Source organism: Callithrix jacchus, chromosome 5 (assembly GCF_049354715.1).
Source record: "Callithrix jacchus isolate 240 chromosome 5, calJac240_pri, whole genome shotgun sequence".
Classification (NCBI taxonomy): Eukaryota; Metazoa; Chordata; class Mammalia; order Primates; family Cebidae; genus Callithrix; species Callithrix jacchus.
This window is the reverse complement of record NC_133506.1, coordinates 110,520,867-110,536,394: the sequence shown is the minus strand read 5'-3', so window position 1 is coordinate 110,536,394 and position 15,528 is coordinate 110,520,867.

Sequence of the window (15,528 nt, the reverse complement as noted above, 5' to 3'; positions counted from 1 at the left end):
TTCCTTTTGTACCTCGACCATTCCATCACTGTTGCCTCTGTACTATCCCAGCACTGTGGTAGGGTGCTTTATATACAGTATATCTCTCCCTGCTATTACAGAAATAATTAGCTTCCAGATTGTGGTTAGCTGAGAAGGACCCCTGTTGCATGGAAATGTGGACTGTGCTTCTCCCTGCGCCACCATCAACCCCCACCCCCGACCAGCTGCAGCTGGCCAGGCTTTCTCGTTAACCATTTCATGCTCCAAACACTTAGAGTACAAAAGCACTTAAAAGCTGTAAGATTCTATGCAAAGGCATCAAAAAATCCTAGACGCATATACTGACAGTGCAGCGAAAAGGCTGGGAAATCTAATCTAGCTCTTTCACTTTAGTCTCAGGAATGGTTAAGTGACTTACTACCATTTTCTTTGCTGTTTCTAATCATCTCAAAAAGCCAATCCGAATCATTCTGTTATCTTTTTAGTGTATCATGACTAATCTTTATTTTCCAATCTTTCCTATATTTCATGGATCTGCTCTTTTAAGCTGAAAATAATAGGCTCCTTTTAGTACAAGGTTTGGAGATGTTTCATCTGAAAAACGTGATAGATGTTGTTTTTAAAACACTGAGTTCTATGTATCTGTTTTTACAGTAGCACAAGGTTTAGAGTCATTAACAAGTTTTTATTTTTTGCATAGATTTAGCTATGGGAGAATATATATCCATGTTCGGATTTACTATGGTATATCTATTTTAAATTTTCATTGAAAATTTCATTTCAATCTACTTAATTATTGTAGACTATATTAGAATTGAGTCAGTTTTCTATATTATCCAGTAAAGTAGATTCACTTTGAAAAAAATTTTCAATCTCCATTTGCTATATTTTTCCTAGAGGCATGTAAATTCTTATTTGAATATTTCATTTTTAGCTCATTTTATTAGTCTTTTCGCACGCTGCTAATAAAGACATATCTGAGACTGGGAAATTTATAAAAGAAAGAAGTTTTATTGCCTCATAGTCCAGCATGACTGGGGAGGCCTCAGGAAACTTACACTCGCGGCAGAAGGGAAAGCAAACATGTCTTTCTTCACACGGCAGCATCAAGAATGAGTGCCCAGTGAAGGAGGAAACTCCTTATAAAACCATCAGATGTCATGAGAACTAACTCACTCATTAGAACAGGATGGGAGAAACTGCCCCTGTGATTTAATTATCTCTGCCCGGTTCCTCCCATGACATGTGAACCACAATTCAAGATGAAATTTGGGTGGGGACACAGCCAAATTATATCACTTATTAATTTTAATACATCATTTGTTATCCTTTGAAAAAAATCCTTCTCAAGGCTGTTAATCTATTAATAACTTACAATTAAACTTTTCAAAACAAATTTTAAATAGGAGACTGCAGTGTGTAAAGTATATGTCAGTGCCTGACATAAGACACTGTAGTTTCCTATACCCACTAAAATTATGTGTTTTGACTTTCCCTATAAAATAATGCCAAACATTTCACGATGTGATAGCCAAATTGAAATTATGCTTCTATGATCTTTGAGAAATGTTCTTGGATAAATTAGTGAAAAGGAAATAAAAATAACCTTTACGTGCTAGGAAACCTTTCAACCTAGCTACGCACCAGTTTTACCCACTCACTTCCTGCTCTCTTCTGCGGCCTCTATCGACTACTGGCTGCAAGTCTGTGTTAAATTAGCAAATTTAACTGTTTCAAACATACAAAAAATGCAATTTCCCCAGCCTATGCCTGAAAGTCATAAAACACAAATTATTGCTTTTAAGAATCATGATGTCTTTTTTCTTTTTTTTTAGTGGCACCAGCAAAATCTAGCTACAATGTAAAAAATGAGATAATATGGATAAACCTAAATAGAAAATAAAAATCACGTTAACTGTCTTCAATATAACTATCAACACTTTTTGTATCTTCACTCCATCTTCTCTACACAATATGTACAATTCTTTTCTTATAAAAGTAGGATCACATTGTATATAATTTATGTAAACTTTCTCTTTTTGTATTAACCATCCATGACAAACTCTTTCCAGGTCAATAAATGGATCATCAGAAATGGCTACATCATGTTCCATTGCAGGAATGTCCTACAATAGCTTTACAGGCCAACATTAACTCTGCTTCCAGCTTTTCTTGTTGCCTTTTTAAAAAAATTTCCTCTCATGTCTCATCTTCTCCATGAAAATATGTTAGAAGCTAGGGCCAATGGTGATACTAATTAATTTTGGTGGCTACAAATGACACATATCTCAATACACATAGTATGTTGTTAAATACTTCTCCTGCCTCATTCCATTTCCTGTACTGCTTTTCCTTTTCCACTCAATTGCATCAAAATAAGCAGTATTAGTGCACATTCAGTGTGCACACAGTAGTGAACATTTTGTAAATATTTAAATTTTTTTCTCAATAAAATTCAAGAAGACTTTTCACCTCCAAAAATAAGAGTTGATAGTCATGAAGAATCTGAATACATAAAAATAATGAGAGAAAAAGATAAGGAATGAGGACTCCTAACCCAAGGGAGTTAGTTTATGCAAAGTAGAAAATTCCAGAGAATATTATGGAACTAAAAGAACACAAGCAAAGATGAAAACAGTAGAAGAACATTTTGAGCCAAAGGAATATTTGAATTTGATACTTAAAAAGATTAACTGAAAAGAAATGGGAAAAAAATATCCCCACCTTTCTAGGTATATCCAGGCAAAATTCTTGAATATAAAAGACAAATAAAACTTTCTATAAGAATTGCAACTTTTAAAAGCCTCATCATGTATTCTAAAAGGAATAGAAATCAAGCCATTTTCCTGAAAGCTGAATGCCAAGCAGTCAATGTTTACAGAATTTTGAGCATGAAATCAAATTAACTCATGAATAGTGAAGATGTAGTTCACAAGTACTCAAAGTCAGCAGTAAAGTCATGCTTTACAAACATTTTACAAAGGTAAACATGTAATTCTTTACAGAGAACATGCATGTTTTAAACCACAATAATACTAATCCAGATTTTTATTCCAAGGTAATATAAGCAAATCCAGGAAATGGCAGATGTTAGTGAGCGAAAGTATAAACTTTCTATATTTATTTTACACAGAGGAAGTCAGTAACAGTTTGTTTCTTGATACTAATAAGCATGATATATCTATTCAAAAACTAAAGGTAACTATCATATGCAGGAATAGGTAACTAAAATAGAAGACATATAGGATATTATATGCAGGAATAGACTGATATATCTTATGTAAGATCTCTTATATATATATATCTTATATAAGATATATCAGTCTATTCCTGCATATAACAAACCACCCCAAATATCAGTATATATATATATGTGTATATCTTATATATCAGTCTATTCCTGCATATAATAAATATACCACCCCAAATGTCAGTGACTTAAAAGGACAGTAGTTACTTATTTTGCTTGTGAATCTGTAATTTAGCTCAGGCTCAGTGGTGACAGCTCATCTCTGCTCCAAGTAGTGTCAGGCAGGGCAGTCCAACAGGATTGGATGGATGGGCAGGAGGATCTACTTTCACGAGGACACCTTTATATGGCTGGCAAGTTGGTGCTAACTGCAGCTGCGCAGCCCAGCCCAGGCTGTTGGTCAGGGGTCTAAGATGTCCTCCAAGACATCCTCTTCACAAGATGCTTGGGCTTTCTCCTGGGATAGTGTCTGGGTTCTGGGCTCTAAAATGACATCTGAGTTCTGACTTTGTAGGCAAGGAGTTTGAATTGTATTTAATGCACAGTCAAGTCACTGGAGAATTTTAGGTGGGAAGTGGCATGATCTCTGGGTTCTGAGAAAGCTCCAAAAGAAGCAGGAAGCTGTATCATCTTTTATGACCTAGTCTTGGAGGTCACAGAATATCTCATCTGACGTACTCAGAAGTCTGCTCCAATTTAAGCTAAGGGGACATAGGCTATATTATGTCCTATGTCTGGGGTGGTATATTATATACTGATATATATGATTTTTTTATGTGGGAAGAGAAATACTGCTGTGGCCATTTTAGAAAAGAACAATTAGTTTGTCTTCAAAATGCTAAAGAAAAAAAGGCTTTCTTAAAATTAAAATTAAAATTTTATTATGTATGTTTAGAGATAGGTTTCACTCTGTTACCCAGGCTGGCACCTGGGCTCAAGTGATCCTCTTGCCTCAGCCTCCTGAGTAACTGGGACTATAGGCCTGAGCCACCATGCCTGGCAGAAAAAAGTATTTTTAAAATCCCCAAATAGATGCCCTTGTTTGGCTTGGTGGTTATGAAAAATTCCTTGGAATAGAGGGATCGGGATTTGTATACCATTTGTAATATTTACTTTCTGTCTATCTGTAGAGATTCCTTTAGTCTTCTTAAATCATCTGTTAAATGGAAATACAGATACTTAACTCATTGGAATCATAGTAATATAATATACTTTTAAGCACTGAGCATAGTCACTGACACATATTACACAATCAATAAATGACCAATAAATGGTAGTTTTGTTTCCTTTTTTTTTTTTTTTTCTTGAGATGGAGTCTCACCCTGTCGCCCAGGCTGTAGTGCAATAGTGTGATCTCAGCTCACTACAACCTCCACCTCCCAGGTTCAAATGATTCTCCTGCCTCAGCCCCCCAAGTAGCTGGGATTATAGGCGTGCACCACAGTGCTCAGTGTCTTTAGTAGAGATGGGGTTTCACCATGTTGGTCAGGCTTGCCTGGAACTCCTGACCTCGTGATCCACCTGTCTTGGCCTCCCAAAGTGCTGGGATTACAGGTGTAAGCCACTGCACCCTGCCTAAATGGTAGTTTTTTAAAAGGCAAGAAAGGCGACAATACTCCTGTTTACATTGCTCAGGATTTCTAGCCCAGTGATTGTCAAGCTTGTTTTTATGAGTAGAACCTTTTGCCTCTCTGGCCAGATGCAAGGCATGTAATCCCAGCACTTTGGAAAGCCAAGGTGGGAGGATTGTTTGAGGCCAGAAGTTTGAGGCCAGCCTAGGGAACACTGGGAGATCCTCATCTCTACAAAAATAAGTTTAGAAAAACCTCTGCTTCTCGTGAACTCTTCTTCAAAGTCTGAATATAGAAAACCAACAACTTAGCTTTTATTTGTAAAGCAAAGATGAGCAAGCCTATAGCTCTCTACCTGCTAGTTTACCCTACCTGCTACAAAGACACCAAGAGCATCTGCTGAGACAGTATGAAAACTATTGGTTTCAGCCCAGCTCATTTAATAGCATGGGAAAGAAAAATGATTGGTACAGCTATTAGAAAAACTATCGTAAATTATCTCTTTTTTTCCCCTTAACAATCTGATTGTCTGTTTAGAAAACTGAGGAGAACAACTTAAAAACTAATAGAACTAACAAAAGACTTTAGTTTGGTGACTAATACATTCATCATTTATACATAAATATGTGTATATATCCACACACGTACATATAGCTGTAGATCCAAATCTCTCTCTCTGTGTATGTACATATATATATATATATTTTAGATATAGATCCAGAATTCTTATATTATTTTACCCAACAGATATTTGCATACTTATTACATGCCAGGCGTGTAGCTAGTGACCAGGGAGGCAGGGGTGAATGGGGGAGCAGGTCTCACAGTCCAGCTTATGCTTTAATGTGGGAGACAGACACTTAATTACTAACTAACTGAGATTAGTGTTGGAGAGCAATTAATATTTATTTATTTACTTTTTATTGTTTTCCTCCTACCTCCACTGGTGTACAAGTCCAATAATAAATGTTATAAATTTCATACAAGAAAAAAAGAAAAGGCTGAAATTTTAAACAAGAAAGAGTTGGGGGAGGGTTGGGATTGAGGGAGGAGAGTCTATGGAAGGCGTGCTTAAGCTGATACCTAAAGGGTAGGGATGGGTGAAGTGCTGAGGAGGACGGGTGAAGGGGAGAGAACAGCCTGGGGAGTGGAGGGGTTGAAAAGAGAACACAGGACTTTGTAGGCAAGGAGTCTGAATTATATTAAAGGCACTGCAAAATCACAAGGGAGGATTTTAGGGAGGGAGTGTCATGATCTCCTTAGCATTTTAACACAGCTGTCTGTCTCTGTGTAGGGAGTGGATCCAGCAGGGAGATGTCAGAAGGTCACTGAATCATTAGGGCAACATTGATAGTGGCGTCAGCTGGGTGGGCAGTCCAGATAGAAAGAAAGAAACAGATTTCAGCTATATGGGAAGTAGAAATGGAAAAATTGTTGACAAATCAGATGTACGGTTTGAAGAAAGCAGAAAAGTATAGTCGAAAGGTTTTCAAACTTCCAAACAAATCTGATTTGTCCTCATGGACATACAACCTTAGTGAAAAAGCAAGTAGAGGGCACCCAAATAAGTTTTCTTCCCTGGTGGAAGTGGTCTGTATTCAGTCTGCTGAAGTCACCCAGAGCATAGTGTACTTTCTCAGAGGAAGACAGCCAGGACTCTCATCCAAACTTGAGACCTCCATTATAAAGAGAAGGTTTTGGGTGCAGGAAAAAAGGCACTGATATTTATGCTGATTAGTATGAGGGTGCAGTTCTGTAGTCTGGGGATCACAGGCCAAGTGTAACTCTAGACTTTCGGGCTAAAATATCCCGGTGTTGAACTTGGATCTCCTGCCATGATGAATCAGAGAACGGAAGGGATTTCGTAATAGAATACATCCAGCTTGTCTGTGGAATCCCTTTACTGGAAGAAAGGTGAATGATGACTTTATTCTCTGATCCCTTCCAGGATTCAAACAAACCTAGTGTTCTGAACGGTCAATTTTATTTAGTAAGTTTCACATAAAGAGTTGTATTAACAGACAAAACTGTAAACTCATCTTTCCTAACATCGGATTTTCATGTTCTTATTTTACTTACATTAGCATGCTAAATATACTATGGAACCTCAGTTTCTATGGTTCTATGACAACATGGTTTAACTAACTGAATAACAAAGTTATTATCCAATGTATCCTCGTGCCTTACTTCCCTCATGTGTAAAATGAAAGTGGTAGACTCAATAACACATAACATGTACATAAAATAATTTCTCTAATTCGTTGTTTGTGTTTACATGGAGCATTGTTTAAGAATGAGATTTCGCATCTGATACATCTTTGCACTTTACAACAGCTATTATGGCCGTGAAACCATAAAAATTCATACTGAAGGAGCTTTTGGATGTAGCCTTTAATGTATTCTTTTATCTATTAGTGTACTCATTCATTTGACAAGTACGTATTAATGCTAAATACGTACTTGTCAAACGAGTACATAAATAAGAAAGAGACTACATTAAAGGTGATTTCTGAATTCTTTTTCAGCATGACATTAGAGTATAGTTTTATGGCTATCATAGTTCATAAAAAATCTTTTAGTGGCCGGGCGCGGTGGCTCAAGCCTGTAATCCCAGCACTTTGGGAGGCCGAGGCGGGTGGATCACGAGGTCAACAAATCGAGACCATCTTGGTCAACATGGTGAAACCCCGTCTCTACTAAAAATACAAAAAATTAGCTGGGCATGGTGGCGCGTGCCTGTAATCCCAGCTGCTCGGGAGGCTGAGGCAGGAGAATTGCCTGAACCCAGGAGGCGGAGGTTGCAGTGAGCCGAGATCGCGCCATTGCACTCCAGCCTGGGTAACAAGAGCGAAATTCCGTCTCAAAAAAAAAAAAAAAAAAAAAATCTTTTGGTAATGAAGACCTTTACAAATATAATGGGGTTAGAACCTATGTTCACTGCTTCATGCCCGCAGATTCGACATCCATAATAGGGGCCCAAAACAGGAGAAAGGGGCTTTAAGTCTCACAGAACTGACTCTAAACCTCAGCTCTGCCTTTGACCTGCCCATGAGACCTTGGACAAGTTAATTCACTTCTCTCAGCCTCAGTTTCTTCCTGTGCAACCTGAAGATTATACGAGAATTGACTTCGCAGTGGCATTGTTGGGATTAAATGAAGACACTTAGCATAGTTCCTGGTCCATAATGAGCACTCAGAAGGCTTAAACTATTAACTGACTGTTGCAAGTTATTTTATAAGCTTTAAAGCGTATCAAATGACTGGTTTTTCTTTGCTTCTCCATTGCCCTACCACGATAAAGTTCCAGTGCTTTTTTTTTTTCTTTCTTTGTTTCTTGTTTTTTTTTTTTTTTGGTTTTTTTTTTTTTTTTTTTTTTTTTTGCGATGGAGTCTCGCTGTGTTGCCCAGGCTGGAGTACAGTGGCGCGATCTTGGTTCACGGTAACCTCTGCCTCCCGGTTTCCAGCGATACTCCTGCCTCCGCCTCCTGAGTAGCTGGGATTACAGTTATCCTAGTGTACTTTACTAGGGGTAGACATTCAATAGTACAAGTTGAATAGAACTAAACTGATTTGGATGGCAATTGAAACATTAAAATCGGCTCTGCTGCAGCATTTAGAAATGCCTATCACGTGTTCACTCTCACTTTTCAGAGTGCTTTTGCTTGTATTATCTGTTTAATCACTGCAACAAATCCTCAAGATCAAGTATTATTATTTTTATAACACTGGTAAGTAAACAGGTTTAAAAAATTAAAGTGACTTGGTTGGTTCTTAAAGTGCCTAGAACTTGTCCTTGGCTCTTATCTTGGGAATCCACATACTAAACTGATTTTGCAACATGAAAAACACCTTTAGGGAAAGTGAGAAGTTCTAACCTTACCCAGATGTTTTCTCTGTGATAACACGTATTTCATTTATTTCTCAATTGCTTGGTGCATAGTAGCTTTTACTAGTAAATAAGAATATAAAGTAGCCTCCTCCTTAACCATGATTTCCTTTTCCCAGGTTTCAGTTACTTGTCAACTAAGGTCTGAAAGTATTCAATGAAAAAATTTCAGAAAAAAACAATTCATAAGTTTTAAATTGTGTGCCATTCTGAGTAGCATGGTGAAATCTTGCACCACCTCACCCCTTCCACATGGGACATTAATTATTCCTTTGTCCAGTGTATCCACTCTGTCTACATTAAGTGACTCACTTGCTGGAAAGCAGCCAGCTCAGTTATCAGATTGTCATGATACTGCAGTGCCTTTCTTCAAGTAACCCTTAGTTTATTTGATTATTAGTTATTGTTAATATTTTACTGTGCATAATTTATGAATTAAATTTTAGCATAGGTATGCATAGGTAGGGAAAAGCATAGTATATACAGGGTTCAGTAAAGAAAAATCACAGTGTATGTGGGGTTCAGTACTCTCTGTGGTTTCAAGTACTCACTGGGGTTCTTGGAACACCACCCCTGAGGATAAGGGGGGGACTACTGTATACTTTTAGTATTTCAATTTTTTAAAAAAACATTGATCAACAGGTAATGTATGTGTGTTCTCTATGTGTGTTCTCTATGCACTTAGGCATCTGTGAACATTCATTCATTCATTTTTTTAATAGCATTCCAAAATGGTGTTTTTAGTCTGCTTTTTTTTTTTTTTTTTTTTTTAAATTTTTTATTGGATTATAGGTTTTGGGGTACATGAGCAGAGCATGCAAGACAGTTGCGTAGGTACACACATGGCAGTGTGCTTTCTTTTCTTCTCCCCTTCACCCACATTTGGCTTTTCTCCCCAGGCTATCCCTCCCCACCTCCCCCTCCCACTGGCCCTCCCCTTTTCCCCCCAATAGACCCCAGTGTTTAGTACTCCCCTTTCTGTGTCCATGTGTTCTCATTTTTCATCACCCACCTATGAGTGAGAATATGTCGTGTTTCATTTTCTGTTCTTGTGTCAGTTTGCTGAGGATGATGTTTTCCAGATTCATCCATGCCCCTACAAACGACACAAACTCATCATTTCTGATTGCTGCATAATATTCCATGGTGTATATGTGCCACATTTTTCCAATCCAGTCTGTTATCAATGGGCATTTGGGTTGATTCCAGGTCTTTGCTATTGTAAACAGTGCTGCAATGAACATTCGTGTACATGTGTCCTTATAGTAGAACGATTTATAGTCTGCTTTTTAATTACAATTATACCTTTATTAGAATTTTTTTAAATTTAAATTATGCGTAATTCAAAAATACCAAAAAGAACAGATGGTAATAGAACATTCATGAACCCACCACTTAATATTATGCCTTATTTACTTCATAATTTTTTAAAGAAATAAAATATTACAGCTACTGTTGAAGTTAAGCTGGATCCTTCCTATTTTACATTTTAAACATTTCAGGGCACATGTATAGTTTATAAACACTATACATTTTCTTGCCCTATACATACTTCTGTGACCTGCTTTTTCAATTTAACAGTTTTCAAGATTTATCCGTGATATATAAGTAGATTTTTAAAAAATTTCGAAAGCTATCAGATGAACAGATTTATGTGTTTGTTTAATTATTTATTTGTTTACTCTGTGGTTGGTGGATATTTATGTCGTTTCCAAGTTTTTGCCACTAAAATAATGTGCATCCTTATGTAATATTATCAGTTCTCTCAGGCATACTCAAAAGCAGAACTGCTGGGTCAAACAGTGTGTGTATTCTCACATTTAATAGGTCTTGTCAAATTGTTTTTAAAACCATTGGCACTTTAAGCAGAATGTTTTCTGTTGGAGCTTTCATTTCCCTGAAAATTCACCAACACCTAACATCAGAGTTTAAAATTTTTGCCAATTTTCTGTTAATGAAAAGGTACAGTTTATTTTGCATTTCCCCCATTACTATGTAAGTAGAACAGCTTTTCCTTGTTTATATGATCTTTGGGTTTTTTCCACTGCTCATATTTTTAGTTGCATTATTTGGGCTTTTTTATTGATTTCTAAAATTATGTTGTATATTTTCAATATCGATCCTTGCTTGTCTGTGTAACAAATGTCTTCTACCAATCTATGTGATAGGTTTTAATTTATTTATAGTTTATAATTGAACAGGAACTCTTGCTTCTTAAAGTAGGCAATAATTAATCATTTATGGTTTGTCCTGTGTTATGTCTTTAAGAAATTTGTTTTCTAACTTTTAGGTCATAAAGGTTTAATCCTATATTATCATTTTAAAGTTTCCACATTTTGCCTTACGCAGTTGGTTCTTTATACATCTGAAATTTCCATTTGTGTATAATATGATACAGAAATATAATTTTAAAAATAAGGAGAGCCAGTTGTTCCAACAGCAGCTTTAAAATTGTCCATTTTTGCTTATATATGTTTCAAAATGTACATGAGTTGATTATGGATGGAAAGCTGTTACATTGGTTTCTTTTTAAATTATTTTTTCCCTACCCCTAGGTCATTATTGTGTTATTTTCTTTATGATAAATCCTAATATCTAATAGGGAATATTTTTTCTTTTTTCCCGCCTACTTTAAAAAATTGCTTTCCTATGTTCTCAAATTGCTTGACCTTTAACTCTTTCTTATAAATTTTAGAATTTATAAGAATTCTAAAAGGAATTCAAGTTCCTTGAACACCCTTTATGGAAATTTATTTAAATACCATTGGATTTATAGTTTGGATAGATAGAAATGGTGTTTAAAGCATTAAATATCTTAAGCCAGGTATATAGCATTGGTCAGAGGTCAGTGCAGAAAACACACTCTCTAGGTGTCTAAGCAGAAATAAATTTGATACAGGGAATTAGTTGTAGGCTAGTTCCTAGAGTAAGTATGTATTTGTTTTGTTTTTTAGTTTCCAAATGTATAGGGGGGTAGAAACTGGATATTTTTGTTTATTTGCTTCTTCTTCCCTTATTATTATTATTATTTTTTAGCATTGTCATTGGAGAACAATATTGATTCTTCTGCATTTGTTGAAAACATCCTTTGTGGGTTACAAGACTGCCAATTTTAATGAATGCCTTATGAAGATTTGCAAATGTTATGTGTGTTCTACTTATTGAGTATGAGGTTCTATATATGACCTTTAGATCAAGCATGTGAATTATATGCAGAAATCTTCCATATCTACCATTATTATTTGTCTGCTTAGTTGGTTTCCTAAAAAGGAGCCTTAAAATGTTCCACTGTAATTATTAATTTACTGATTTCTCCTTATGCTGATGATAATTTTTGCCTAACGTATTTAAGTTGTAAAATGAATAAATACAAACTTAAGCATTCTGAATACCTGAAGAGTTGTCCTTTTATCATTAACTCAGAAACTTCAATTAACTTTTTTAAAGTCCATTTAGTCTGATATTTTCAGAGCCACACAAGCTTTCTTTTGTTTCAGATTTACTTGTATATATTTTCCATATCTTTATCTTCACATTTCTGTGTAATTATGTTTTAGTTATGGCTCTTATACATACACATAGCTGTGGTTTACCTAAATTTTTATTTTGAATAACTTCAAATATGCTGAAAGGTTGAAGAAATAGAAAATGAAAGCCAGGCTACCTTTCATCTAAATTTATTGATTATTTATATTTGTCACTTTTGCTTCTCTTTCTATCTATATGTCAATTGCACTTTTTTAATGGAACCATTTGAATGTGAGATGCAATTATCATGCTGCTTCACCCCTAAATAATTCAGCATTCATTTCTCAAGAATAAGAACATTCTTCCTCTCAACCACAATATTTTTTGCACCTACAAAGTTAACAATAATTTTATAATATTTTATAAAAGTTGTGCATATATGAATACCTCCAATTATTCCAGAAATGTCTTTTAATGGCTTTTTCCTAATCCATGGTGCAAGATTTATGCATGACACATAGTTCCTCATTCCCTTGACTTTTAGAATAGTTTCCTCCATATTGAATTATTTTACTAGTTATTTTGAGAAATTTTCCACTTTCTGGATTTGTCTGATTGGGTTCTTATGGCTACTTACTAGTTAGACATTTTGGCAAAAATGTTTAGGTAATATAAACGTATTGCATCATATCATGGAGGCTGTGATGTCAGTTGTCCCACTCTTTGTGATGCAATCGATAGCTTGGTTAGGTGGTACCAGATCTTCCCACTATAAGGTTACACTTTTCTGCCTGTAAGTAGTAAGTAATCAATGGATGATGCTTTGCAATCAGATGAAAAGTTTAATTTCCATGACCTTTCACCCAGTGGTTGCAACATTCATTAATGATCCTTGACTATATCTATCAATTATTCATCTGGGGGTCAAAGAATGCAAGTTTTCAAATTTTGACATTCTTTTTACCCAAATTATTTGGCATTCTTTTCTAAAGAAGAAGTTTTCTCCTCTCTGCCTTCCCTATTTTTCTCCCCTACTTTTTTTTTTAATTGTGTAATACTGTGGAGACATGGATTTTTTTTTTTTTTTTTTTGAGACAGAGTTTGCTCTTGTTGCCCAGGCCAGAGTGCAATGGCACAATCTTGGGTCACTGCAAACTCCGCCTTCCTGGTTCAAGTGATTCTCCTGCCTCAGTCTTCCAACGAGCTGGAATTACAGGCATGCACCACCACGCCCAGCTTATTTTATACTTTTAGTAGAGACACAGTGTCATCAGGCTGGTCTCAAACTCCTGACTTCAGGTGATCCGTCTGCCTTGGCCTACCAAAGTGCTGGGATTACATGTGTAAGCCACTGCACCTGGCCTGGATTTTTTTTTAAGTCAATATTTTATAATCTATTACTATAACTATTCTTTGTAATCTCAAATTTTCTAAAATTTGAAGAGTGAGAACTCTTTCAAGTCAACTCCCATATCTATACTGTGGAGACATGGATTCTTTTTTTTTTTTTTTTTGAGACAGAGTTTGCTCTTGTTGCCCAGGCCAGAAATGAATGCTGAATTATTTAGGGGTGAAGCAGCATGATAATTGCATCTCACATTCAAATGGTTCCATTAAAAAAGTGCAATTGACATATAGATAGAAAGAGAAGCAAAAGTGACAAATATAAAAGACTCTATTTGTCTTTGAATGTCTCCTTATTCTCAGGCACAGCATGTTTTAGGCTTACTTTAGAAGTTCTCTGCTCAAGTTCTAGAATCAGTCTACTATGCAACTTAGGGCAGATGAGAATGCATATATCCTACGAGTAGACAGGTGTCAAAAAGGAAGAGCCAGAAGGGTTGATCTAGACATGACCAGTAGTTATTTCTCCTAAACTCATCAACTATAGTCATGAATGGCATAATAACATTTTGGTTAATGTTGAACTGCATATATGATGTTAGTCCCATATGATTAAGCACCATATTTGTATTTTACCTTTTCTGTGTTATGTTTAGATACACAAATACTATTGTGTTACAGTTGCCTTCAGTATTCAGTACAGTAACCTGCTATACAGGTTTGTAGTCTAGGAACAATAGGCTAAACCACATAGCCTATGTATGTAGTAGGCTCTATCATCTAGGTTTGTGTGAGTACACTCTATGATGTTTGCACTGGGATGCAATTGCCTGACAACATATTTCCCAGAATATATCCCTGATGTTAAGTAATGCATGACTGCATTTAAATTACCTGACTTCTGCAGAGCAGGAGTTGAGCAAATGAGTGAGGCCAAACATTTCCCTAATGAAAGTTCCTCCACAGGGACACATTGCGTGATGAGGTGGGGTGAGGACCAGTCATCCATTCTAAGAATATCCAAGAGCTGGTGTTGTTGGCTTTCATTCTCTCTTCCCTTTCTGAAACCTGGAAGTACCCCTTTTCAGCTAAGCTATGTATTTAAAACCGTTTTCAGCATGTTTTAGCCAACATTTCAATGTTTGAAGCCAGGAGCTTCAGCTGCCATTTTGCCAGAAGGTCTTTCAGAGAGTTTTTTTTCACAAAGGAAACGGGCTATTAAGGCAATTGCTCAAGAACAGGCCTTCCTAGATTCCATTCCAAGCCATTTTTAGACTTTGAGATACCACAAAATATTTCCTAACATTATTCTTTCGTTAACTGTAATAAAATAATTGAATGTCAATATCAACATATTCAAGTGTATATTTTTCTCCTGAGTTTAGTAGGCAACACACTTTAAACACATACAATAGATACAATTTGAATTGCATGCCTTATATCTTACGTCTTACATGATGCCATTTGTGCTCTCATGCTTGTCTCCATTAGCCTATTGGTATAGAGTAACAGAGCTTTACCATATCATAACTCTATAATGAATTCCTTGAAGATATCTGAAAATAATTCGTAGCCATTTTTTTTACACAATTGCTTTTTCAAGCAATGAATTTCCATTTAAATAAAATACAGATTTACCAAAAAAATGGAAAACTTACAAAGCATTATAAAACAGTGGGAAAGTATGTCCCTAAACTTTTGTGCATTTTTTCTAGGAAAATCTCACATCTCTTTTTCCACACCTATAAAACAAAACAGAATCAGCTCTGACCTCAAGAAAATAATAATTTATCTCTACTCTGTCTAGGCAACCTGCCAAATGTGATCATTTCCCTAATTGGAAATTCGCAGAAATGAAGAATTTGCCATCAACTTTCTTTCAAATAAGGAAAGAAAAACATTTCAATATAGTCATGCAAAACAAGTGAAAACTTTTATTGAACATTTTCTTGGACAAGCAATGTGCACAATTATTCTGCGTCCAATCACCTCCTCAGCTGTGACTGGTGGCACAATTGTTGACCCAT